Source organism: Pipistrellus hanaki (assembly GCF_964339955.1).
Source record: "Pipistrellus hanaki genome assembly, chromosome: 4".
Lineage (NCBI taxonomy): Eukaryota > Metazoa > Chordata > Mammalia > Chiroptera > Vespertilionidae > Pipistrellus > Pipistrellus hanaki.
The window spans coordinates 68225607-68251564 of record NC_140506.1 but is presented as its reverse complement, the minus strand read 5'-3'; the positions used below and the strand labels follow the sequence as shown (position 1 = coordinate 68251564).

General features: G+C 44.9%; 1 protein-coding gene and 1 long non-coding RNA gene across 2 annotated transcripts in view; both read left to right on the top strand.

Annotated features, from left to right (window-relative positions):
* MARCHF3 (membrane associated ring-CH-type finger 3) overlaps positions 1-25958 on the top strand; it is a 134408-nt gene that overhangs the window by 34305 nt on the left and 74145 nt on the right. The gene's annotated exons all lie outside the window — the stretch shown is intronic.
* On the top strand, positions 12419-24987 carry LOC311621836. Its single transcript, XR_014794875.1, has 3 exons — positions 12419-12511; positions 15369-20825; positions 24521-24987. It is a non-coding gene; the product is annotated as an uncharacterized lncRNA (long non-coding RNA).

Below are 25958 nucleotides of genomic sequence, written 5' to 3'. Positions count from 1 at the left end.
AAAGCATTCCTTTCCTCTACATGTGTTCCAATTTACTGTTTGCTAGCTCACAATAGTGCTGGAACACTCCACAAATCTCACTCTCCAGCCAGGGAAAGGCCCCAGTTCACGAAGCATGTGGTCTATTTTTACACTTAGATTAACAGTGCACTGGCACTCACATACTGACAAGATCCATAGTATATGAAGGATGGGGAGGGGTTACTAAAGTGTTTCTTAAAAATTTTTCTTTGCTTTCTGACAAAGAAAACAATTCAGAAATTTCCAAATTGTCTTGCTGCTTGAGCCTCTAACAAATTTGAAATTGTTTCCCTTTAGTCCTATTATTATAGGCTTTCTTTTTCTTCTTCTTCAGTGAAGTGTGTTGGTGATGTCAGTAGGAGTTGCCTACATTTTTAAAATAATCTCATTTCTGAAAGAATATTTTTGAAACTTTTTTCCTTTATCTCCTTTTCAGCTTTTGTGAAAATAGTACATATCTATCAACAAGTGAATCTACAAAGCAATTGAATAAAAAATCTGACGAACAGAATAAACTGGTGAATATAATAGAATCAGGAGCATAGAAAGGGAGTGGACTGACAATTCTCGGGGGGAAGAGGGTGTGAGGGTGTGGGGGTGTGGGAAGAGACTGGACAAAAATCGTACACCTATGGACAAGGACAGTGGGGGAGGGGCAGTAAGGGCAGGGAGTGGGGGGAACCGGGTGGAGGGGAGCTATGGGAGACAAAAAAGAGGACTAACTGTAATAAACTGAACAATAAAGACTTATTTAAACACACACACACACACACACACACACACACACACACACACACACACACTGAGAAGGGATAGATTCCTGTCAGGAGTTTCTGTGGCTATGGGGGATGGGGTGGGGGGGCTTCAAATGCTTAAGGAGAGGGATTTACTCTAGAGTGTTGGAACATATTCTAGCCTTCCTGGTTCTTTCCAGACAGTTATTTGTTTTTTGGGGTGGCTTTTTGTGTGTGTTTTTTTTAAGCTTTTTATTTTAAACTGATTTGGAGAAAAGTTCCAAAAATAATAGTGTTTCTGTATATCCCTTATCCAGCTTTTCCTAGTGTTAATGTCTTACATAGAGTACAATTTCCAGGCAGTTTAAACAAATTTTAATAGATAAAGAGTCCCTAGTAGTTTGCCCACAAGTAAAATTTTGGCACAGTACATGGACATAGGCAGGGGATAAAGAAAAGAATGAAGGACACTCCCAGGCCCAGTATACCTTAGGCAGACTTCCGTGAATCTCTCTCTTTTACTCTCAAAATCTCAGTCTCTGTTACTGCTGCCCAGTGAGTCTTGTGTCTTACGGGTTCACTGGTACATTGCCAGGCAGCTCATGTCCCACCTTCCCACTTTCCCAACGTTTTCTCCTGTATCTTCTTCTCTGGGAAACCTTGGTTTTGCTCTTAAAACCTTCAACTGATTAGATGAGCCTTCATATCCTCCCCACCCCCTGAAATCCACCCAAATTTTAAGGAGGGTAACCTCTTTTACTTAAAGTCAAAGATCTTAAATGTTAATCACATCTACAAAATACCTTCACAGAAACTCTAGACTAGTGTTTGCCCAAATGGCTAGACACCATAGTCTACCCAAGTTGACACATAATATTAATCATCATCTACTCTGCTCTCTGCCATCCTGTCCTTGACCTCCTAAACTTTGTCAAAATCTGTCTTCTTCCCCTGATGTCCCTTTCTCATCCCTTTCACTGTTATGTCCCTCCCTCATTCAGTATCATTTTATTAGCTTCTAGGGAGACAATTGCTTGTACTCATTCCATCATATTCTACAAGAAGAAAACACAGTTTATTTGTTACAGAGAACCTGATTGCTCATGCAAGTGCCTCTCCTACGCATTGGTGTGTCAATAGAGGTCAGCATTCATGTTGAGAATTAAAAAACAAACAAACAAACAAAAAAAAAAACCATCATGTGATTCAGCTCAAATGTATTTGCTTTACATACTCTGTTTCCCCGAAAATAAGACAGTGTCTTACATTAATTTTTTCTCCCAAAGTTGCACTAGGTCTTATTTTCAGGGGATGTCTTATCTTTCCATGCGCTAGGTCTTATTTTCTGAGGATGTCTTATTTTTGGGGAAACACAGTATCACACTAGAGTGACAGATTTATCAATGTTGATGCTTAGGTATCTATTGCATTGTACTTACTTAGAGTTTTTCAACTATTCATTTTATTTGATCTATCTAAATGAAATTATTTTCCTATTTGCTTGGATATAAGTCCATTCAGCTTTGAAGTATTTGAAAATGTTAAAAATATGAATTTTAAGCTTTATAAACTGAACTTTAACTTTATTATTTTAAATTTTAAAATCATAAACAAAGCTTTTTTAAGGGCTTATTCACCTGTGTAATTCACAATACCTAAAACAGTGCTTTATCCAAAGTAGGCACTCAAAATTTTTTTTAAATATGCTTACATTTTCCAAAAATTCTGTAGCTTTGTATAATACTGGCATAACTTAATATGGTACTGTAGAGATTTAAAATGCTTTAATTTCTGGTATTTCATTCACTGATCACATTTGATGCTACTTGTGGGGTTGGGAAGTAAGCAGGCATTTTTATAACATTTGGTAACACTTGGTCTTTGTCTGAAAAGGTACATCATTTGTTGAGGTCATGTACCTTACAGCTTCTGAATCTGCTTGGTTCCAGATCTTCTGACTCCTAATTTTGTACTCTTAATTATGCATATGTTTTCATATGCTGTATATCACCTGGGGAACATTAGACAATGAGCACACTTCTATAAACCCCAGTACTGTTAGATATGCTTGCGATGGACTCACACTCAGGGCATGTTGTGCTAATGATTTAAACTATGTTTCTTTTATAAGAAGTTAAGTTTCCTTGGACAGTCAATCCACCCTACTGTGCCTTTGCTTGTTCTGTGCACAGGGACCAAATAGAGTCATGCATGAAAAATGTTCCTAACATCAAGCTCTGTCTCCCGGCAAAAGTGTGTTTACGAATCAGAAACCACTGTGTATTTTCAAAACCAGAACCTCCTTACCACCACCAAAAGCTCATCCATATGAAAACATCAAATTAAACCTATCACATATTTACTAATAGCAAACAGAGCTGCACTCCTTGCCCTCCTATATCTCCCAAGACAAATCTTGTCAAAAATCAAATTGTAGTTTAATTAAAGGAGTAAATGAAAAGTAACAATGTCTTGTTAAAAAATAAAAATAGTACTGACTCACTGTCACAAATATATTACTTTTTTTTTAATACCATGTGTCTTAATTTAGCATGAATTAAAAAGCTAAGACTAGTCCCCCAAAGTAAGGCCCATCATTATTTGAATTAACTTTCTCCCACCACCACCTGGAAGTGAAGAGGGGGACAGTTTTCTTCCCAAGTACTCTTTTCCCAGTTTTTCTTTATCCCTCTTTTTTTTTTTTTTTTAATATATTTTATTGATTTTTTTACAGAGAGGAAGAGAGAGGGATAAAGAGTTAGAAACATCGATGAGAGAGAATCATCTATCAGCTGCCTCCTGCACACTCCCCACTGTGGTGTGCCTGCAACCAAGGTATATGCCCTTGACCGGAATCAAACCCGGGACCCTTCAGTATGCAGGCTGATGCTCTATCCACTGAGTCAAACCGGTTTCGGCATTCCTCTTTTTTTTTTTTTTCTTTCCCCTAGCTCTGCCTCTGAGACCTCCCTCCGGCCCTCCCAGTGACTGCATTGGGCTCATGCACAAACTGTCAGCTTTAAATGCCTAACTGATCTTTGTTGCAAATGATGTATTATTCAGAACCGTCTCAGGCCAGGTCTCATGTTATTCCACTTTGGTTGCCAGCGGTTTAAAGGATTAAACAGACCTTTAAGTACACATTTCCTGTTACCACTTCTCATATTTCAGAGCAGAGGAGCATCCTTTGGGTCTTGAGTTCCTAACCTCGAGTCGGTGACGTGGCTTTTGGGACCTGTGACTCGCCACAAGGGGAAGGTGGGATAATGTGAACACAAGTGCATTTTCTGTGGAGCGGCTCTCTAGTCATCCTCTTACAAGGGACCTATGACCCGAGAATGTCAAGAAGCACGGCTGGCTCTCCGAGGCCCTTTGCTTCCACCACCTTTGCTTTTCACCTGAGGGCTGGGCTGGGCTCTGGCACTGATCTGTAGACCCTGAGCAGCAGCCTGTGTCCTGTCTGCTTCTTCTCTCCACCTTCCCCGAGCTGCTGGGCTTCACCTACCCTGCACGCTCTCTCCGTGTGCTGCCCTTGGCTGCGCCTAACCACTGCTTGGCTTTTTTTACTCCTTTTCACATCCCGTCCTGGCATAGAAGGTGTACCTGTCCTAAGTTTCTAAGCACCTTGATTCCAGTGTGGTTTATCCTCAAGTTTCTATACTGAACATAGAGAATCACCGGAAGTTTTTCTCTACCCTCTCTCTGTCTGATGGGTGCGCCTGGCACATCCCAGAGCCGCTGTCTTTCTTTACCAGTGACACAGTCCCTTCTCCTGGAATCACATCCCTCAAAGGACCAGTAGCATCCTTGTGCCCTGAGGAATCCTGGCACTGTCTTCCCTCCAAACCCCTAAAACTGCCAGATTCCACACTAACATTAGAATACCCTCCTCCCCTCCCCCGCTCCCTCCAGTCCTATTACAGGCAGCTTCAGTTCATGAGCAGGTTTTACCTTGATTCAGCCTCACTTTAATAATCTCTCTCCTCTCTCTCTCTCTCTCTCTCTCTCTCTCTCTCTCTCTCTCTCTCTCTCTCTCCCCTACATTTCTGGCTAATTTTTCAATTTTAGAAATTGGGGGTCAGGGGGTGGGGAAATAGCCAACCCTGACTAAATATGAAAAACGTAAAAGGAGCTGGGCATAGATAAAATATAAGAAAAAGATAAAAGGACATAGACTTCCGGTACTTCCCTCTGGTTTGGGTTTCATCTAGGAGAACCCCTTGCATCCCCTGCTCCCTCTGACTTGTTGCCCGAAAGTGTCTGCGATGGGAAGGGGGCACAGCTGGGAAGTAAGCTGAGGGGTCTGGCTCCTCGGCCACATGAGCCTAGTGGACTGACGCCAGCGTCATAAATCAGGTTAGCAGGGAGGGTGGATTTGGGGCCCTGAGTAAACTGCTGTCCCAGTCCAAAGTTAGCTCACCATGAGGTCTGCATTCTGAGCCTGCTGACACCTCCTCCAATAGCCTTTGCTGGTATACGAACGAGAGAATGCAAGCCCTGCCATATTTAGATCCCTGCTGTAAGTCTGTTCTGAGCTGCTGCATTGCTGTTTCCAATACACATCCAGAGCTGAAGAAGTGGCCAGCCTGTGGCCTCATGACTCAGGAAAGCCTGGTCATGGGCAGCAGGCTAGTTCCTGTCCTCAGATAGGGACCGGGACACCAGGGCCCTGCAGATTCTTGTACACCCCTTCCCTCCTGTCCTGAGGCCAACTGCAGAAGGGATCATCTGTCCCTTCATTACTGAAAAATAAGTAGCTCTCTTAGGAAACCAAAGCCATCTGGGAGGTTCTAATGTTAGAGTGGAATTCTAGGGGTTTGGAGGGAAGACAGTACCAGGATTCCTCAGGGCACAAGGATAAGGAAGACAGTGGCTCTGGGATATGCCAGGTGTACTGATCAGACAGAGAAACGATATGTGCACCATCCAGCTACGGGATTCCTCCACGTGTTTCTTAGTCTAGCACTCTTTCTGCAGAAGAAAGATAATGAAGGCATGCACTGCTGACTCCACAAGAAGCCTTTTTCGCAGTTAAGAATCATCAATGCGACTTTGCAAAGTGTTTCAGAGCCTACTGCTACCAGCTTAATCTATCTAACGGGCCTGTGGGAAAAGAAAAAATATGATCAGTTGCATGTGTGAATAGGGTGTCAAGAATAACCTAAACCCGTATGTTACAATAGAATTTTCCTCCTGTCACAGCACATTGAGCTTTCCTGACTTCTAATCCAACGTCCCTCCACACTGCTTTCACGCACCACCGCTCCTTCCCACATCAGTTTAAGAAATGAAAGTAGCACAGAATGTTGGGACCCGGCTGTGCACCTGTCAGGGTGAGTTGTAAGGTCCACAGTGCCCTCAGCCAGCTAAGTCATTTTGCCTTGCATCAAAGGAGTCGGCCCTAATGTGAGGCCTTGTGGGAAGCAAACAAAATGGTTCGTAGTCGTCACCCAGTTTTAGCAATGTGACTAAAACAGTTCAGAACAAGGCATGTGTACCCCAGCCCACCCCCCACTTTCCCAGGGCCTTCTTTGTGCCAGATACTTCCACCCAAACTTAATTAATACTCAGAGCATTTTCACGAAGAAGGTACACTTAGCCTATGCTGCATATGACAAAATCAAGTGTAGAGAGTTAACGTGTCCCAGGTATCATAGCTATCCTTGGTATTCAAGGTTGACACCCAGGTCTTCTGTCCTTGCTTGTCCTACTAACCCCATGCTATTGTGGCAGGCCCTTAGATCCCGGAACTGCATGTTAGCGTCATCTGGGGACTTTGAGAAGGAGTAAGTCAGAACCTCTATGGGTGGGCCCAGAGAAAAGCACTAGGGAAGAGCTGACAAGCACTCAGTTTTCCCTCTAGCACTGAGAGGATAGCTGGCCTCACCATCATCCCAGGGCCCAGCGTGGCTCCGAGCAAAATCACCTGCTCATCTTTTCCCATCCTTGCCCTCCAGTTGTTCCCTGCAGTTCATTCAGCTTAGGGCTGAGCCACGTGCAGGAAAGATTGGAGCAGGAGGTGACTGAGCTGAGCAGGCAGAGCTGAGCAGGCAGGCTGTGATGTGGGTCTGGCCAGGGAATGAAACTGGAGGGTGCAGAGGCCAGCAGGCAGGAGAAGATCTGGGGCCCAATGGGGAGAGTCTAGCACAGTGATGGATGAATTAGACTTCAATGAAGTAAAGATGACTAGGTTTTAAAGTTCATGTGGGCAGGGGTTTTATCCTTAACAAAAAGGAGTACGTGAAAAGGAATATTGTGTTTGGAGAGGGAAAATGTACATGCTGTGTCTAAGGTGTTAGAAGACCTTGCTGTGGAGATGTCTACTGGCAAGTGAAAACTGGTGATGAGAGACAATAGGACTTGCTTAGTTTCCCAAATGTGTTGAGATGGGACGTAGACTCTCTGAAGAAGGTTGCGAAAGGGAATAGAAAGAACAGTGCACCCAGATTCCTTTGGAGCATTCAGATAATACTCGTGTGTGTGTACATCTTGGGAACATTATGCTAAGTGGGGGGTGGGGGAGGAGACAGACAAAAGGCCACATTTGTATGATACCATCTAGATGGAATGTCTACAATAGGCAAATCCATAGAGACAGAAAGTAGATTATTGGTTTCCAGGGGCTGGGGAAGAAAAGAGTGGGGAGTGGCTGCTAATCAATACGGCATTTCTTTTGGGGGTGATGAAAATGTTCTAAATTGATTATTATGATGATTGCCCGGCTCCGTGAATATGCTAAAACTCACTTAAGTAGGTGAATTATATGGTATGTGAATTATATCTCAATTTGAGCAGAATAAAATTGTCATTATTAGGTTAACTGAAAATAAAGTCCAAACCAAAAATGAATTCTAGCCAACTTTTAACTCGAGTATCCGTGGGCAGCGTGGCTCCTTATGCAGAGGAAACACACCTCTTTCCTCCGCTCCCCTTCATAGTTCACCTTCATTTTCAGTGCAAGAAACAAAAATTTGTGAAGTAGGTGTTGGAAGATCGGTTTAACCTATAATTAAATTCTCTATTTAAAGAACCACATTTGTTTGAAGGAGAGAAAAGGCCCTTGATTATTTACTGCATTGTATATTCCCTGTGAGAACCATTCTTACTTGGGCCCTGTTTAACATATAGGCTCTTATATATTTAGGAATTGAAAAGGTGGGAAAGAAAAGGAAAGATGAAACACGGGTTCTTCATTTGGGATTTACACTAAAATGTGAATTTTATCTTGGTCCACCATTTTTAAACCTGAAAAGTACAAATGTTTGGACAGTGACACGGATGTTTGGACAGTGGTCATTGGGTTGTCCTTAGAGCATGTTGGAACTGCGTATTGAAAAATATGAGATAACCTGAAACTTAGAAAGGAAAGGATTAACAAAATTAGAAGGTGCTGTTTGAAAATGGACTTAAATGTTTCATGAAAAAACCTTAGGAATACTTCAGTTTAGAGCTGCTAAATACTATAGTAGTCAGCTAATGTGTTCTCCTTATAAAGTTAAGATGAGCATGTCTGGCAGCCTATGAAGAACTCAGCTTCACACCAGGCATAACATTTGGTCTTGTCCATACTTTAGTACTCTGTTACTGTTGGCTTAGGTATCTTTTGTTGTTGAAAGAAAAAAGTCTGGAAAATCCTCAATTTGCTGGTGAGGTGGGGGAATTCTATTCATGCACAAACATAAATCTCTCTTCAATCTACACTTGTATACAACACCTTCAGTTTGAAGAGAACACTGTTTAGCATTATTTCCCAAAACACATTAATATTCTGCATGCATTTCACTAATGTATTTAAAGAAAAGAAGGCTGGAGGAAGTTTTCTCCAAATACTTGCCTTAGATCTGAACCGGGAACTAGTTCTTAAAAGTCTCAGTCTCATCATCTAAGTTATAATTTCACATGGCTTCCTCCATCAGAGCCTCAGAGGCAGTGCTGTGCAGGAAGCAGGCTGAGGCTAGGGGCTGGAGTGCCAGAGTAGCTGATCCCTGAATAAACCCAGGTTTATTCCGTGTTCTGCATAGCCTTGCTAGAGTAAAAGGCGTGGTAGAGTCCCCCTATTAGGAGAGGTTCTCTTCTCCTGAGAAGCTTTTCTTCCTCACTGGATAGCAACTATCCAAAGATGTCCTGCAAACAGTTGTGTGCTCACTGCTGGAGCTGGTTTGCTGCCCTGCAGAAGCACGTGAAATGCAAGAAGACATGTGGGTTGTGGATTTTTCTGCTGATTCAGCACAGTGCACTGCCTGCTAACGACCCGCTCGAAGAATGCTGAAGTCATGTATCAGTGCACACCGGAACGATTCTTTGTGCCACAGAAAGCTCAACTGGTCGCTTAAGGGAGAAAGTCACAAGCAACTGTTACTGCCCACTCTTGATTTTCAGTTCCGGGTCGTGGATAGCTTTTTTCAAATCCATTGGTAGTCTAAAAACGATTTTAACCACTTCCCTCACCAAACCTTTCAGTGAAGATGCTAACAAGCAACAAAACCGAAAATATTAATTTCACCTCTCCTCCGTACCCTTTATCTGCCTCAAATGACGGGGCCAAAAGATGATTTTGGATGTTCCCCAATAAAAACTGAGTTTACAAACTAGTGGCTTGCAGGCCCACCCAGCCATAGATGCGTTTCATTTGACCTGTACTGTATATCTAAAAAAAATATTAGAATAAGTTGTCAGCATCTAAACCTCAAGAAGTGCCACATAAGATCTACGTTTCTGGTTTCTCTTACAATGCTGAAGATCTGGTCATCCTGGGCCTACATTCTCAGGTGATACCCATGGGTTGAGGCCCAGGGGCAGGTCTGTCCTCAGGCTGGATTTGGCTCCTGTCCTGACAGCCATTGTTTCCACTAGCCTGCATGTATCATTTTCATAACCTACTAGTCATTGTGGGCATTTGGGTTTGGGACACCCCGCCTATCCCCCAAACCCCAAACAAGAGAAAGATCCCAAAAAAGGAAAGATTTTGCTTTCTTCACAGATGTCATGGTGACACAGTCCCTATTGGTATGAAATTTGAACAATATTATCATATACATGCCAGAGTCCTGAATGCAGAAACAGGTAAAATGAGTTACATTTAGGATATAGGATTTCACTTTCGTGTCTAATAAGGAATAAAGACTATTTCAAACAAAGTTGGAGAAGTATAAGGAAAAGCACACTAAAATGAAAGGTGAGTAACCTTATTTTTTATTCTACTCTCCTCCCCCCATGATGACACCAGTTTTCTTTCCTGCAGGTGGAAATTAGTAGCCACCACCTGTCACTTCATTTAGCATTTGTTCACTTAACAACATCTATAGGGAGTGGTTAACATCAAGAGTTTAGGGTTTTACAAACATGGATATGCACTTGGGACTTCCTTTTTCTCTTCTGTAAAGCAAGAATCATAATAATAAACACATCAGTGTCTGGTTTACTCTGAATACTCAGTCATTGTAAGCTTTTATCTATTTTTTTTTTTTTATTAAATACAAACTGTTCACCACACTTTGTGCTAGGCTTTGGAAATATGAGATTTTTTTAAGAATAATTTCTTACCAGGCTTCTAAATCTGAGGTCCTGGACATTTAGGGGATCATCCCACTGTTATTTGAGTTAGAGCCATGACCTCCTTCTCAGAAAAGTGTACACACAATAGGTTGCATAACATCAATGGCACCTGCTCCATTAGGTCCTCACTGGGTTGGTCACACAGCACATGGAAGCAGTGATTGTAGAGGAGGTGGTTCCAGAAGACCCAGAGCCACCCATAGGAACATTAGGGCAGTTCTGTGTGAGGGGCTAAAGTGCAAGAGGTGAAGTGGGCAGTAAGAGGAATTTTAATGGAGACATCTCTTTATATATATTCTTTTCAAATAAAGAAGATATTCCTATAAGAACTAATGTATTATAGTCAGAGCTAGCATTGTATATTTGTCATGTTATTAATACTGGCTACTCTGGCACATGTCAAGTTCTGGAATTATCTTCTCGCCTGTGATCTTTTCAAACACACACACACACACACACACACACACACACACTCACACACTCCAAATTGTGATTTGTCTTCCTGGATATGGAAACTAATTTCAGTATATATTAGCCAGACCATTGCTTTTGCATAGGGTTGCTGTGGTTTATTGTGCTTTTTCCTGTATTCTAGTCTTTTCCTAGTCTCATCAACCTGACATTCCCAATGTACACAGAACCAATTGCACATGGGACCTGATTATCTGTTGGTGACTCAGATGGGGCTCAGCACTCTGGGCCACCTCTGCCCCTAACCCTCTCAGGCCCTTAGGTTGGATGCAACACATTATGTTCCCTCCAAAACAAATCCAACTGCAGAGTATTGGGAAACAGGTAGGTTTTACTGAGGCTTTGGGAGGCAGAATGAAAACAAAATGCACTGCATTTCACATTAAAATTCCCATTAGACAACACTCAACTGTCAAAGCTTTTCTCTTCCACCGCCTAGCTCCCTCATCTTCCCTCCATTTTACCCCCACCTCTCTTCTCATCTTGTACTAGTAGCTTGTGCTAATTCAGGGAATGTAGCTCCCAACACTCCCGCAATTCTGCTTCCTCGTTGTGGTTATTTAATACTGCCTTGAATTATGAGAAAGCTTCCGTGCTGAGGAGGATGATTTTGTTTATACCGTGCAACAAGCAGCAAGCTTCCTTAGTATTCATGTTATTTGCAGTGGGGCTGAAGTTTAAATAGCAAATATATCCTCCTCTCCTCCCCCACACCAACCACAAATTTCTTTGTTCTTCACTTAATACATTAGCGGCATCCTCGGTGTTAGAGCATGTAAACTCATCTCTCACTTTGAACAGCTGTGACGTGTGCCATTGTATACATGCAACATGATGTATTTAGCCATTCCTGGACATTTGCTTTCTTTTCTATTACAAACCATGCTGCAGTCAAGCTATTGCACACTTGTGTGACTATGTCTGTAGGATAAATTCCTCGAATTGATATTTCTGTCATAAATATGTGCATTATAACATTCAGTAGATGTTGCTGTCCAGAAATTTATCTTTTAACCAACTGTATAAAAGAGATTCTGTTTCAGTCTTTCATAAAATTTCCTCATCTTATATGTTTGTTTATTTATGACCCACCTTAATTAGGGAAGGGTTTAAGGTGGCAGGCAAGAAAATATAAATTAGAAGTAGATAGGAAAGGAAAGTGGAAAATAGAGATGAAGACATAAAATGGACTGGTAATATTATAAAAATCCATGCAGATTCATTCTATGCCCTAGGCAACCCTCAGGTTTGGCACTAAGCTTTCCAGCAGCCAGTGCAAAGAGGGGAAACTGATCCAGTATGAAATCTGTGACTGAAAACAAAGCCATGGCTTGGTGGCCTCATATACAGGACATTGTACAGTGAGACAGTGTCCTCAGCAGCGTGACCTCATGTGAACCCCATAGCGTCCCTTTATCTGCCCCTCCCCCCCCCTTTTTTTTTGGACCCAAAACATAGTGCCCAAGATCAGAGGCCTGTCTGTAGGCATACATGTGCTGATTATGTCAGGCGGTGAGCAGCCTGGCCAAGACTGATAAACCAACCACTTGCCTCCTAATGTGGTCAGATAGATAGCAGGGCGTTCAGAGCAGGCATTGCCACTTGAACACACAGAGTTTCCTTTCTCCTAAAAGCTTCTGAGAATGACCTTGGGGGATGAGACTGGAAGCAGATCCAGGCCAGTGTCTGTAAGCCAGGTCAGGAAAACACTCCTGAAGGGGCATTCCCAGGTAGGACATGTGGGCTGCCTGCCTCATGAGCAGACAGAGGGACAAATGGATGTGCTCTCCAGGCTGCCCAGGGCTGGGGACAAGGATCTCCAAAGGGAGCCAGGGTCTAGGGGCCACCTGTGCAAATTGAAGATGCCAAAGAATGGACTCCCGGCATGGTCTGGGGTACTGCAGCTCTGGATCTTGGAGAGAGAGATAGGATTGAGCTGAGTAAGCTGAGCTGGGTGGGGAGACTGGGCAAACCAGCCACCACAGGTGTGGAGCTGCCAGAGAGCAGGTGGAGGATGTGACTTGGTCTAGACAGAGAGAAAGGGGAGTCAGCTTTGCATAAATCACCAAGGGGCTGAGTCCCACGGCAGAGGGGCAGATGGTTGTGAAAGGAAATTCTGACCCAAAGCAGGGACAGTAGAACTGGACACCAAGCAACTGAGGTGCTATAAGAGAGAACTGGACTTGGACCTGCATTTGACATCAGGGCAAATGGGCAAGAAAGAAGGACTCTAAGAGTCAGGGCTGACAGAATATAAAACAGAAATGATTGAGTCACATAGATTTTGTCCCCAAGCCCCACTAAGCTGTGGAAAACTTTACCCACGAGGTACCCACACTGTGATGTGGATATCCAGACATGTACTGTTGAGGCTTACTGAGAATATATCATGAGCTGGGGGGTTAGGGGAGAGGAGTAAAAAACAGCCCATGAATATAGAGGGGGAAATATCTTCCTTTGTCATTCCTTGGATGGCAAAGTAAAAGACAGTAAGGGAAAGTTATCCAAGAGGAAGAAAAAAAAGAGAGAGAAGAAAAAAAAAAAAGACAGTGGAAACCTGATTGAAGGAAGTTTTTTTGCATATCATCTGCCCTGGAAGCCACAAAAGAGAGGGATGTAAGAAGAGCAGGCAGTTCCAGAGGGAGTAAAAGAAACTATTGGGACAGGCCTACTGGGAAGATAGTATGGCACGGGGAGGAAAGGAGGTTCATTTTCCATTTAGAGAAGTTTGATCAATTAAATTCCTTTGGTGCATCCAGGAAGGTTTGAGTTTTGAATCATCGTGAGCGTTAGCCACAATAGATGTGTTCTGGGTTTTAACTTTACTCACTTAGACCCAGATCCACTATTTAAAAGCCTACTTGCCCTTCACGTCAGTCTACTAGTAACTGCTTTTGCTGCTGTACCTGGGAGATTGGCTTTCTCATCCCCATGTTCTGCATCCCTCCAGATTGGTAATAAGAGCTTCCCAAGGCATCTGCCTTATTGCATTAGGGAATGTAACTGATGAGGAAATATGACCCCAGCTTAGGTTCTGGTATCAGCCCAGTACAGTTTTACCATGATATTATACAAGTGAAAACATAATTTGAACTCACATATGGGGAAACACAAAAATGTAATAGTAAACGTTCAATGTTAGAATCTAGACTAGATTTATGAATGAATGTTAGCTAGATGACTTCCACTGTCATATGTAACTTAAATAGCTTCTCATTAAGACTTGTAAGTCAGGCAAAATTAATTTATTAGAATATAGTAATGCTCAGATGTGACTGGATATGTGAAAAGTTAATAAATGGAGCATAGGTTACACTAAGAGACCCATTTTCTTATTTTTCTCAATAAGCCACAGTTTCCATCAATTTAATGAGGTAATCTGAAATCTTGATTAGGATTCTCTGATATCTGTCTTTAAATGAGTTCCTGAGATAAACACTGTTAAAAAGACACCACCTTTGATCAAAGTATTGATTTTGATTTGAAACCCCCATGTAAGATTCATAATCATTTCCTTGGTAACAGAGGTTTGAACAAAATACAAGGGCAAAGGTATTATAAAAAGGTTTCTTATTGTTCCCTCTGCTTATGATTATCTGGAGAACAACAATGCCAAAGTGGGGAGGAAAGCAAGGGCTGTTTGGTCCAAATGAACAGAATTCTGGAGTAGGTGGTAGGTGGTGGTCTCCAGAGTTTTTCCGCTCAATTGGGCGTAGCCTTGCAAAGGAAGGTGGGACCATCATTCCCAGCAATCAGCCCTGTTGGAAGAAGGAGGGCTCCCCATTCGTCTTCTCTTCATTCTGGGCCCTACATTGAAAAATAGTTTCTGCTTAATATTATGAATATGAGGTATATATTTCTCTAAGACATCTTCAGACTCCAAACTAATAAGGTTTTTAAGTAATGCTCTTTTCTGCCATCACCTTAGGCAATTTTTGTATCCTATGTGAACTACAAAGATGTATATGATGTGTTCAGACTAGTAGAGACAACTTACTCCTTTGTAACTGTAACAGAAGCAGTAGTCCACACTCAAACATTTTTTTTTTCCCCTAGTACTACTTGACCAGAATGAAATCATTGCAATGCATTTTAGGCAAAAGGGACATGAAAGTTGAGAATTGTTCCCCCAAACTCTCTCTGCCACCTCCTGTACTCCTGAGATGTCTGCTTTAGCCTCTAGCTAGTTGAGAGGCTAAGATACCAAAGGAATCAGGAAGGCGTGACCTCGAGCAGCCAGATTTGCAAATGCATCCCCCGTAGATGGGAGCCTTACTTCCTCTGGTTTACTGCACCTGGCAGGAGCACCAAACAGGTGGAATTTCACTGGGTTGCACTCACTGAGGACATACTGATGAAGAATTTGTTTACTCAGTTACTGTGACCCAGCACACAAACATGTGGACACAGGGCAATCACAACTCCCACGGCAGCCCAGAGGAAATATGCAGGTCAGGTTGTGAAGCAGCACCCATAGTTATAGGAAGGTGTTGGAATTCCCGGGGAGGTTCATTTTGTTTTAAACCCTACTCATTTCACCAGTGGGAAACAATGAGTGTGGTTGCTCTTTCTTCTCCCTAACATCAGGACTTCCCCAGGGAGATATCTGCCATGTGATTCTACAGGGGACATGGAGACATGGAATTATATCCTGTAACCAACCAGGTATATGGCAAAAATAACTACGTTAAAAAAATCCTGTGCATTTCAATATTGAAATTATAAGCACAGGTTAAATATGCAAATATGAGGTTTCAAAGGGATCATTTATATTCCATGTAGCAAGAGAGAAAATATTTTAAAACTGACATGATATCAAGTCACATGAAGAAATTGGTATATAATTTGTGCTGAGTATGAGGGGAAATGCGGTACATAAATTATGCAGAAAACAAATTTTCCCCATTGCCAGAAGGTATTTGGAATTGGTATGTAAATCCTCTTGCGTTTACTGGGGTTTTTCAGTGCTGTTTGTTAGATCCTTTCCTCAAGATCTTTCTCATTTGGACAAGAGACCAGTGACAGTAAATGTGAGCGTATAGTTGTAAAAGCCTCTCTCTCCCTCCACTCACCTTGTGACAGCAGCCACAGAAGATGAAACCTGCTGACATGTGAGTGGATGGTGGTAAGGCTGCACCAGGTGGGAGGAATATGTTGATGGAGGAATGTGGCCTTCAATTACAGAATGACATCAACGCCTGTCCTGTTGAATGGCAGGGCTCCGGTGAGACAAGCAGTAAAGAAGGGAAAGATCATATCTTGTTAATTGACTTAATTTCACCGCCCCCAGAACTACTGATGATTTATAACACAGAACCTCCTTTAATTTCATCAAATGCCTCGCCCAGAAACGATGCACAGCAGTGATACGATGGATAGTGATTATGAACAAGGACATACTTTGCCCCTATCTCTTGCCATTATTTCCTCTATGACTTTATTTAGGGAAAACTGGCATGAAACTCATGTCTTGATTTTGTGGGGTGGGCTTTTTTTTTGTCCTTTAATTTTAAGTCGTCACCCCCGCTGTTACAAGCAGAGTGAAAAATCCCACCCATTGTCTTTCTAACTTTGTATTACAAATGCTGGACTCTGGAAAAGCAGAAACAGGAACGATGGAACTGGTGTGGATAATGAAAGCTTTTGGTCTTGGAAAGGGAAAATGAAAAGACCTGCTCAGAATTGCATGGCCAGGGAGGCTGGCGTTTTTCCTCATATTTCTAGGTGATAGACAAATTGTTAGCTACCACATGTATAATTTATTGGTAATTGCTCTAATTTACCTCCTAAGTTTCTAAGTTGCCAATTCACTGACATCGACTATTTTGTACCGAAAAAATAGAAACCATGTGATAATTTAATGAAGTAGCTAGCCAGTTAGGATGATTTCTGTGCAAATGCAGTAATTGCCATTGTAATTTAGAGAAGTAGAAGAGGAATAACAGTCAAATCTCTTAGAAGCCTAGTGACTAATACCACTCCCAGGAATTAAAATGCTATGTGCAACCTTTCTTCTTGTGGACATATGAATACTAAGGTAACTGGCTTTCCTTTGAATTGGGTTGCCATCTACTTAAAAAAAAAAAAAAATGCTTCCTTCCTCCTTGGAGCATGGTAAGGGCTATCGAGGGACAACTTCCTCCTGTGTGTAGTCTGGGAAGCAGAGGGCTCAAAAGTCTGAAACTTAGGTAGAGCAGAGTGGGGCCTGTTGCAGGGATGTCACAGGCAGGGTTAGCATAGAGCTTCTGTTTCTTCTTAAAGCAAATGTTCCACTTCTCTCAAAAAATCTTATCTAATAAAGAGGGAATATGCTAATTGACCCTCACACCATCACAAAGATGGCAGTGCCCACAGCCTATGAAAAGGGAATATGCTAATTGACTGCCCCACCCTCAAAGATGGCAGCACCCACAGTCAATAAGGAGGAAATATGTTAATTGACTGTCACACCCTCAAAGATGGCGGCACCCAGTCCCTTCAGACCAGCTGGGGCAGCTGGCACATGGTAAGGCCGGGCCCACCCCAAGGGGGGTCCTGCAGCTCCATGTACCTGCCTCCAGCGTCCCCCAGCTGCCCAGGGCCACCCAAGGCTCAGGTAACCAGGGCTGACTGAGGCTTGCCCTGCCGGCAGTGGCAGCAGCAGAGGTGTGACGGGACATTGCCTTCCCCTGATCGCTGGGTCACCTCCCTTCTCTGATAGCTCCTGGACTGTGAGAGGGGGTAGGCTGGGCTGAAGGACCCCCCTTCCAGTGCATGAATTTTCATGCACTGGGCCTCTATTAATTAGCTATAAGAACCTATATGCACAATGTCTTCTTGTGGCCAGCCTATCAGATTTCTCTGTGTTCCTGAATCTCCTCAATTTACCAATAGAAACATTTTCTACTTTTCTTCTCTAATGAACAGCCAAGCAAGCTGAGGTCCCCTTCTGTCTCTGTACCATCAGCAGAACTGTAAACTCCCTTCTGCTGCTGAGGCAGGAACACGGCTTAACTTTTGGTTCTCAGGTGTAAGTTTGTGGTCCTGGAAATGACAGGAAGTAGGAAAATGAAGTTTTTAGCTGACATTTGAGAAAACTGGAAATAGAGGTGACAGAATAAATGTGGATTGCTCAGGACATTTTGGAATGCCACTCTTTTGCCCAACTCAGCTAGCAAACATCTTGAGACTGATAAAATCCTTTTGCAGTTCATCAGAACTTAACTTTGGTTCAATCTGTCAAAGTCACAACCACATCTCTCTAGAGTACCATTTGGCTACAGATCAAATTTATTATCACAAACACAGTGATGTTCCTGAATAGCATTCCTAACACAGTGGATGTCCTTATGCACCAAATACTAAAAAACACCAGAAAAACAAAGGAATTTATATAATCCCTGCTAATTTTATTAAAATCAAGGTGCTTTCTTTCTGCCCAGCATGGCTCAATAGTTGAGGGTCAACATATAAATCAGGAGGCCATGGTTCCATTCCCGGTCAGGGCATATGCCAGGTTACAGGCTTAATCCTCAGTGTGGGGCATGTAGGAGTCAGCCAATCCATGATTCTCTCTCATCACTGATTTTCTATCTCTCTTTCCCTCTCTTCCTCTCTGAAATCAATAAAAATTGATTTAATGATTCATAGTATTTTTAAAAATAATAAAAATAAAATAAAGATACTTTCCTAAGTGACCAAATATGTTTGGACAAATGACCATACTACTGCAACCTGATATGAGACTCTATAGTGACTAAGAATTTTAACCAAATTTTTAATCTAAATTTATGACCTTGTGACATCCTTAGTATACCATTAGCATGTTCATGACCAAGGAGGAACACCGGCTGAGTCTCCTGGCTTGATGTTTGCTCAATCGATGCTCAGTAAGCAATAGGGCAGGATGGGCAGCCCCTTTATCCTCAAAATGTGGCCCTAGGGCCAAAACCATCAGCATAATCTGATAGCATGTAAGAAAGGCAAATTTAGGGCCCTCTTCCAGCCTACTGTAGCAGCATTTCTGAGGGTAGACCCAGAAATCCGGGTTTTTCTATCTCTTCTAGGGATTCTGATGTCACTCAACTTTGAGAACCACTGGACTCAGGGTCTCTGGAACAAACTATTAACTAACAATTGATGGTGCTTGGTGGTGCCTGCATGTATTTATCTCTGCAGATGAAAGAAGTGTGGCCATCATGCTATATCTTTGGGTTTGGAATCTCAGCTGCTGATTTTTCCTTTTTTTTTCTTTTTCTCCACAACATTTCCCAATACCTGGATCAAAATTATGGGTTACCATACATTGAAATTAACTTGAGATGACAGTTTTGTTTTTAAACTTGGAACTATAAGGAACTCCTCCTAAATGTGATTGAACCGTTTTAGGTTATTGGTACCACATACCAAAAAAGTAATACACACTTTTCCTGAATCAGCCCTCTGAACAACTCAGCCATTTGCAATATAGAGAAAAAAACAGAAACTGGACAAAAAAAGACCTACCAATATTCAACATATACACTGAGAAAACTGTACCAAAGAACCTTTAAAAAAATTATTGGAAGAGACAAAAATCTATTCACTTTTTTAAAATATATTTTATTGATTTTTTACAGAGAGGAAGGGAGAGAAGAGAGATAGAGAGCCAGAAACGTCGATGAAAGGGAAACATCGACCAGCCGCCTCCTGCACATCCCCCACCGGGGTTGTGCCCGCAGCCAACGTACATGCCCTTGACCGGAATCGAACCCGGGACCTTTCAGTCCGCAGACCGACGCTCTACCACTGAGCCAAACCTGTTTCGGCCACTTTTATTTTGCAAGACTAGTTGTGGCTCAGAATTGCATGAGAAGCTTTTTAAAAATTCAGATTTGCAAAACCTAAGTATGAGAGTTGAAACTATAAAACTCTTTGAAGAAAACGTATGTGTAAATCTTGAATTTGGCAATGGTTTCTCAGATATGGCACCTAAAACACAGGCAACCAAAACAGAAAATAGATAATTAATATTGAAATTTTTTGTGCTTCAAAGTATACTGCCAAAATAATGAAAAGACAGCCTGCAGAATAGCAGAAAATACAGGGTGTCCAAAAAAATGCGTGTGTGCTTTTTTTCTAATAGCTCAATTGATGTTTCTTTCTTTTCAAATTTAACCCATTAAAATTAATAATTATTCAAAGTGTGTATACATTTTTGAAACACCCAATATTTGTAAATAATATATCTGAAAATTTTAGCATTCAGAATCTATATATATTTTTAAAAACTTCTTACAACTCAATAGTAAGGAAAAAACATTTTTGAAATGGCCAAAATATTCAAATAGATGTTTCTTCAAAGAAGATATACAAATGGCCAATAGTACACAAAAATATACTCAACATCATTCACCATTATGGAAATACACATCAAAACTATAATGAGATGCCACTTTACACTAGGATATGGACAATAATGTGTTAGATTTGGAGAAATTGGAACCCTTACACTGCATATGGGAATGTAAAATGCTGCAGCCACTTTAGAAGTCTAGTAGTTTCTCAAAAAGTTAAAGATAGAATTATTATATGATCCAGCAATTCCACTACTAGGTTTATACCCAATAGAATTGAAGACATAAAAACTTACAGAGAAATGTTCATAACAGCCTGTTCAGAATAGCCAAAAAGTGGGAACCCAAATGCCCATCAACTGATGAATGGATAAATAAAATGTGGTATATTTGTGCAATGGGATATTATTCACTCAAATTGAGGAATAAACTATTGATGAATGCTACGACTTGGAGGAACCTTGAAAACATTAAGCTAAGTGAAAGAAGCCAACCACATACAAAAAAAAAACACATTGTAAGATTCAATTTATATAAATCTCCAGAATAGGCAAAGCCATAGAGATAGAAAGTAGATTAGTGGTTGTAAGGGACTGAAAGAATTGGAAAATGAGTGACTGTGAATGGTTGTTGGTTTTCTCTTGGGTGATGATAAAGCTCTGGAATTAAATTGTGGTGATTGTTGCACAACTTTGAAATACAAAAACTACTGAATTGTGCACTTAAGAGGGTTATTTTAGGTGGGAGGATCCAAGATGGCTGCTCGGGTATACACCTAGCCGCAGCAGCTCACAACAATTTCAAAGGAATACAACTAAAATGTAGAGTGGACATTGCCCAGAGCTACAGGTAGTCGACTGACTGAAAACTCTACAATAGGAAGGAGGGAGAAAACCAGAAGGAAAATCAGAGGAGCTGAAAAAAAGCCTAAGGTACGGAGACATGCTGCGCGCTCCCACGCACGCGCGCGCGGAGAGGTCGCAGCCGGAGAGGAGGAGAGGGCTGGGTGCTGCCTGGCGTTCCCTAGCAGGAAGGAAATAGAACCCCCAGCCTGGGCTGAACCCCCGAACCGGCAGCGCTGAGCCCCAAGTTATGTGCCAGACCCTGGGGACCCAGGCTCCGGCAGGGGGAGACAATCCCAGGGGATGGCGAAATGCGGGGCCCCCGGAGTCGCGCGCACATGGCGCGCAGAGGACTGAATGTTGACTCTGATGCTGGATTACCCTAGCCGGAAGAAACAAAGCCTCCGGCGGCAGCTCTGAGCCTCAGTCCAGACCTCCCCGAACTCCAGGTCTGGGCCAGTCCCTGGGGACCCAGGCTCGGGCAGGGGGAGACGGGGCTGTGAGGTGGAGTCCTGGGAGCGCGGCGAAAGGCCGAGCCCCCGGAGTCGCGCACACTGTGCGCAGAGGACAGTCTGTTGACTCTGATCCTGGACTTCCCTAGTGGGAGGGAGAAAGAAAGCTCCAGACTGGAGGAACGCCACGAGGAGCAGGAGCCCCTGCCGGACACCGGCCAGCTGGGCGCCAGCAAGGAGCCGGGCGACGGGGCCCCCAGTGGGGGGGGTGCCCCTGAGCCTTCGACTGCTGAGCGCTGGCAACGGAGCCAAGGACGGGGGCTGCTTCCTGGGCGGCGCCGACCCCGGCAACAGGCTGGAGCAGCGCGGGAGCCCGCGGAGAACAAAGGGGTGCCACAGGCCAACCTGCTGAGCTCCCAGGACAAGGAGGAAGAAACCAAAGAAGTTCTCAATGTGAAGAAATCAAGTGAGAGCAAATGATAGTAAAATTACTTAAGAAAGAATACAAAGAAGATCTTGAAAAATCAAAGACTAAGTCAGAACTCAACGCACCAGCCAACATTGCAACATAAATGCGTTTTGTTGTTTTTTTTAAAAAAAGAAAAAAAAAAGAAGAGAAAAAAGGGACAGAATGTTGGAACAGCGGCGACCAGGCCTAGAGTGGCCAGGCACAAGGCAGTGGCAGCTGGGCCCGGAGCAGCAGTGGCCAGGCCCCAGAACAGCAGCAGCCAGAACAAGAGCATCAACGGCCAGCACTGGAGCAGCCAGACCTGGGGCAGTGGCAGCCAGGCCTGAGGCAGAGGCGGCCAAGCCCAGGGTGGCCAGTCCAGGAACACCCAGACACGGAGTGGCTGGGCCCGGAGAAGCCCGGCCCAGAGCAGCCGGGTTGGGAGCAGCCAGGCCCAGAACAGCAGTAGACAACCACGAAGAATCCAGGCTGGGAGCGGCCAGGCCCGGAGCAGCTGGGTCTGGTGTGGCCAGGCCTGGAGCAGCGGCTGCCAGGCTAGGAGCGGCCAGGCCCGGAGAAGCAGCTGCCAGGCTGGGAGCAGCCAGGTCCGGAGCAGCCGGGTCTGGTGTGGCCAGGCCCGGAGCAGCGGCTGCCAGGCTGGGAGCGGCCAGGCCCGGAGCAGCAGCTGCCAGGCTGGGAGCGGCCAGGCCCGGAGCATCCGGGTCTGGTGCGGCCAGGCCCGGAGCAGCGGCTGCCAGGCTGGGAGCTGCCAGGCCCGGAGCAGCCGGGTCTGGTGCGGCCAGGCCCGGAGCAGCGGCTGCCAGGCTGGGAGCGGCCAGGCCCGGAGCAGCCGGGTCTGGTGCGGCCAGGCTGGGAGCGGCCAGGCCCGGAGCAGCGGCTGCCAGGCTGGGAGCGGCCAGGCCCGGAGCAGCCGGGTCTGGTGCGGCCAGGCCCGGAGCAGCGGCTGCCAGGCTGGGAGCGGCCAGGCCCGGAGCAGCGGCTGCCAGGCTGGGAGCGGCCAGGCCCGGAGCAGCCGGGTCTGGTGCGGCCAGGCCAGGAGCAGCGGCTGCCAGGCTGGGAGCGGCCAGGCCCGGAGCAGCCGGGTCTGGTGCGGCCAGGCCAGGAGCAGTGGCTGCCAAGCTGGGAGCGGCCAGGCCCGGAGCAGCCGGGTCTGGTGCGGCCAGGCCCGGAGCAGCGGCTGCCAGGCTGGGAGCGGCCAGGCCCGGAGCAGCCGGGTCTGGTGCGGCCAGGCCCGGAGCAGTGGCTGCCAGGCTGGGAGTGGCCAGACCTGGAGAAGCGGCTGCCAGGCTGGGAGCGGCCAGGCCCGGAGCAGCCGGGTCTTGTGCGGCCAGGCCCGGAGCAGCGGCGGCCAGGCTGGGAGCGGCCAGGCCCGGAGCAGCCGGGTCTGGTGCGGCCAGGCCTGGAGCAGCGGCTGCCAGGCTGGGAGCGGCCAGGCCCGGAGCAGCCGGGTCTGGTGCGGCCAGGCCAGGAGCAGCGGCTGCTAGGCTGGGAGCGGCCAGGCCCGGAGCAGCAGCTGCCAGGCTGGGAGCGGCCAGGCCCGGAGCAGCCGGGTCTGGTGCGGCCAGGCCCGGAGCAGCGACTGCCAGGCTGGGAGTGGCCAGGCCCGGAGCAGCCGGGTCTTGTACGGCCAGGCCCGGAGCAGCGGCTGCCAGGCTGGGAGCGGCCAGGCCCGGAGCAGCCGGGTCTGGTGCGGCCAGGCCAGGAGCAGCGGCTGCCAGGCTGGGAGCGGCCAGGCCCGGAGCAGCCGGGTCTGGTGCGGCCAGGCCAGGAGCAGCGGCTGCCAGGCTGGTAGCGGCCAGGCCCGGAGCAGCCGGGTCTGGTGCGGCCAGGCCAGGAGCAGCGGCTGCCAGGCTGGGAGCGGCCAGGCCCGGAGCAGCCGGGTCTGGTGCGGCCAGGCCAGGAGCAATGGCTGCCAGGCTGGGAGCGGCCAGGCCCGGAGCAGCGGCTGTCAGGCTGGGAGCGGCCAGGCCTGGAGCGGCCGGGACCGGAGCAACCGGTCCCAGAGCAGCCGGGTCGGGTGCGGCCAGGCCTGTAGCAGCAACAGCCAAGTCCAGAGCAACTAGGTCGGGAGCGGCAGTGACCAGACCCGGAGCAGCTGGTTGTGGAACGAACCAGAGCAACAGAGGCCAGGCCCGGAGCAGCCAGGCCCGAAACAGCTCGCTCCTCGCCTGTACCTGCCCACGGCTGCCTCTCAGACATGGCTGGAAACTTTTGCGGGAACTTGAGGGTCTGCTGAATCAAGTGATGAAGGCTTAGATCTGGATGTGTTGAGTTAGTATAGCGCTGGGGTGTTGATCTGTAAGTGCCTTGGGTGGGGCCTGGATGAGGCTGGTTGACCTATTTGGAAATGTCTTTTGTGTGAAGTGTATCATTGGGCATGTGGAGGTATTATTGATATGAGATAATGCTAAGTAACAGATTTACTATCTGAAAAGGGATTTACTATCGGGGAAAGGGAGGGAGGAAGAGACTGAACATAAACTGTGCACCTATGGATGAGGACAATGGGGGATGGGGAGGGGGCGGAGGGTGGGGTGGGAACCTGGTGGAGGGGGGAAGAAATGAGGAACCTTTGTAATAATATGAACAATAAAGATTGATTAAAAAAAAATAAATAAAATAAAATAAAAAATAAATAAATAAAAAATAAAAAAAAAAAGAGGGTTATTTTATGGTATGCAATTACAGCTGAATTTTTTTTTTTTTTTTTAAGGCAACAAGTTGGATTTGGCCTGCAGGGCCATAGTTAGCCTATCCTACTTCTAGTGTGAAAAGTAGGAAGAAGCAGATACATGACAAAGATTGACCACATGATGATAATTGTTGAAATGGATGATGGGTATTTGGTGGTTTCTTATAATATTTTTTCTACTTTTGTATGTCTTCAAACATACAAACATATTTCCATAATAAAAACATCATGTATGATGCATACTGAATTAGATATGAGAATCACCAAGAATGAGGCCTAGGCATCTATAGTCTTGACAAATTCCTAGGTGATTCTTCTGAAACCAATCAATTACTGGCTTGAACACGTATACTTAAAGACCAATGCTCTGTGTATAGCTCTCTTAATTTAACTCTGTTAGAAGGTTAGATGAGAGAGGGGAAAGTTGCTTATAGCCCAACAAGAAAAACAGAAAATAATAAAATGCAAATATGAACACTTAAAAAGCTCAGCCCTGGCTGGTGTAGCTCAGTTGTTTCGGCATCGTCCTGCACACGATTCCCAGTCAGGGCACGTGCCAGAGTTTGTGGGCTTGATCCTCACTATGGGGGTGTGCAAGAGACAGCTGATAAATGTTTTGCTCTCACATCGATGTTTCTCCCTCCTCTTCCTATCTCTCTAAAAATCAATGTAAATCTTTTTTTTTTTTAATCTCAGTATTCTGAGGCCACTTAGCATAGAAGCAAACAGTCCTATGTGCCATTAGAAACTGAAATCATCATTATATTACAAAATAGCATGACTTTTGAGATTAATAATAAAGATCTAGAGGCATTCAGGGAGGGCTGAATTGTATTCAGTAAATGTTATATAAGGCATGTAGAGGTAAATACTCATTTTAAAAATATCATTTTAGCCAGGACCGGTTTAGCTCAATGGATAGAGCGTCGGCTTGGGGACTGAAGGACCCGGGTTCGATTCCGGTCAAGGGCATGTACCTTGGTTGTGGGCACATCCCCAGTAGGGGGTGTGCAAGAGGCAGCTGATCGATGACTCTCTCTCATCGATGTTTCTAACTCTCTATCTCTCTCCCTTCCTCTCTGTATAAAATCAATAAAATATATCAATATTTAAAAATATATATATCATTTTAAGAATTGTTTGAGTTCTGGCCAGTGTTCTCAGTGGTTAGAGCATCAGTCCAAAGGGTCATTGAATTCCCTGTTAAGGGCACGTTGTACCTGGGTAGGTTTGATCCCCAGCCCTGGCCAAGGTGCATGAGGATCAATTGATGTGTCTCTCGTTTCTTTCGTTCTCCCCCTCCCTCTATCCCTTCTGTCCTCTATTTTGTAAAAATCAATGGAAAAAATATTTTCAATGAAGATTAACAACAACAAAAAGAATGGTCCAACCGGTAATACCTCAAATA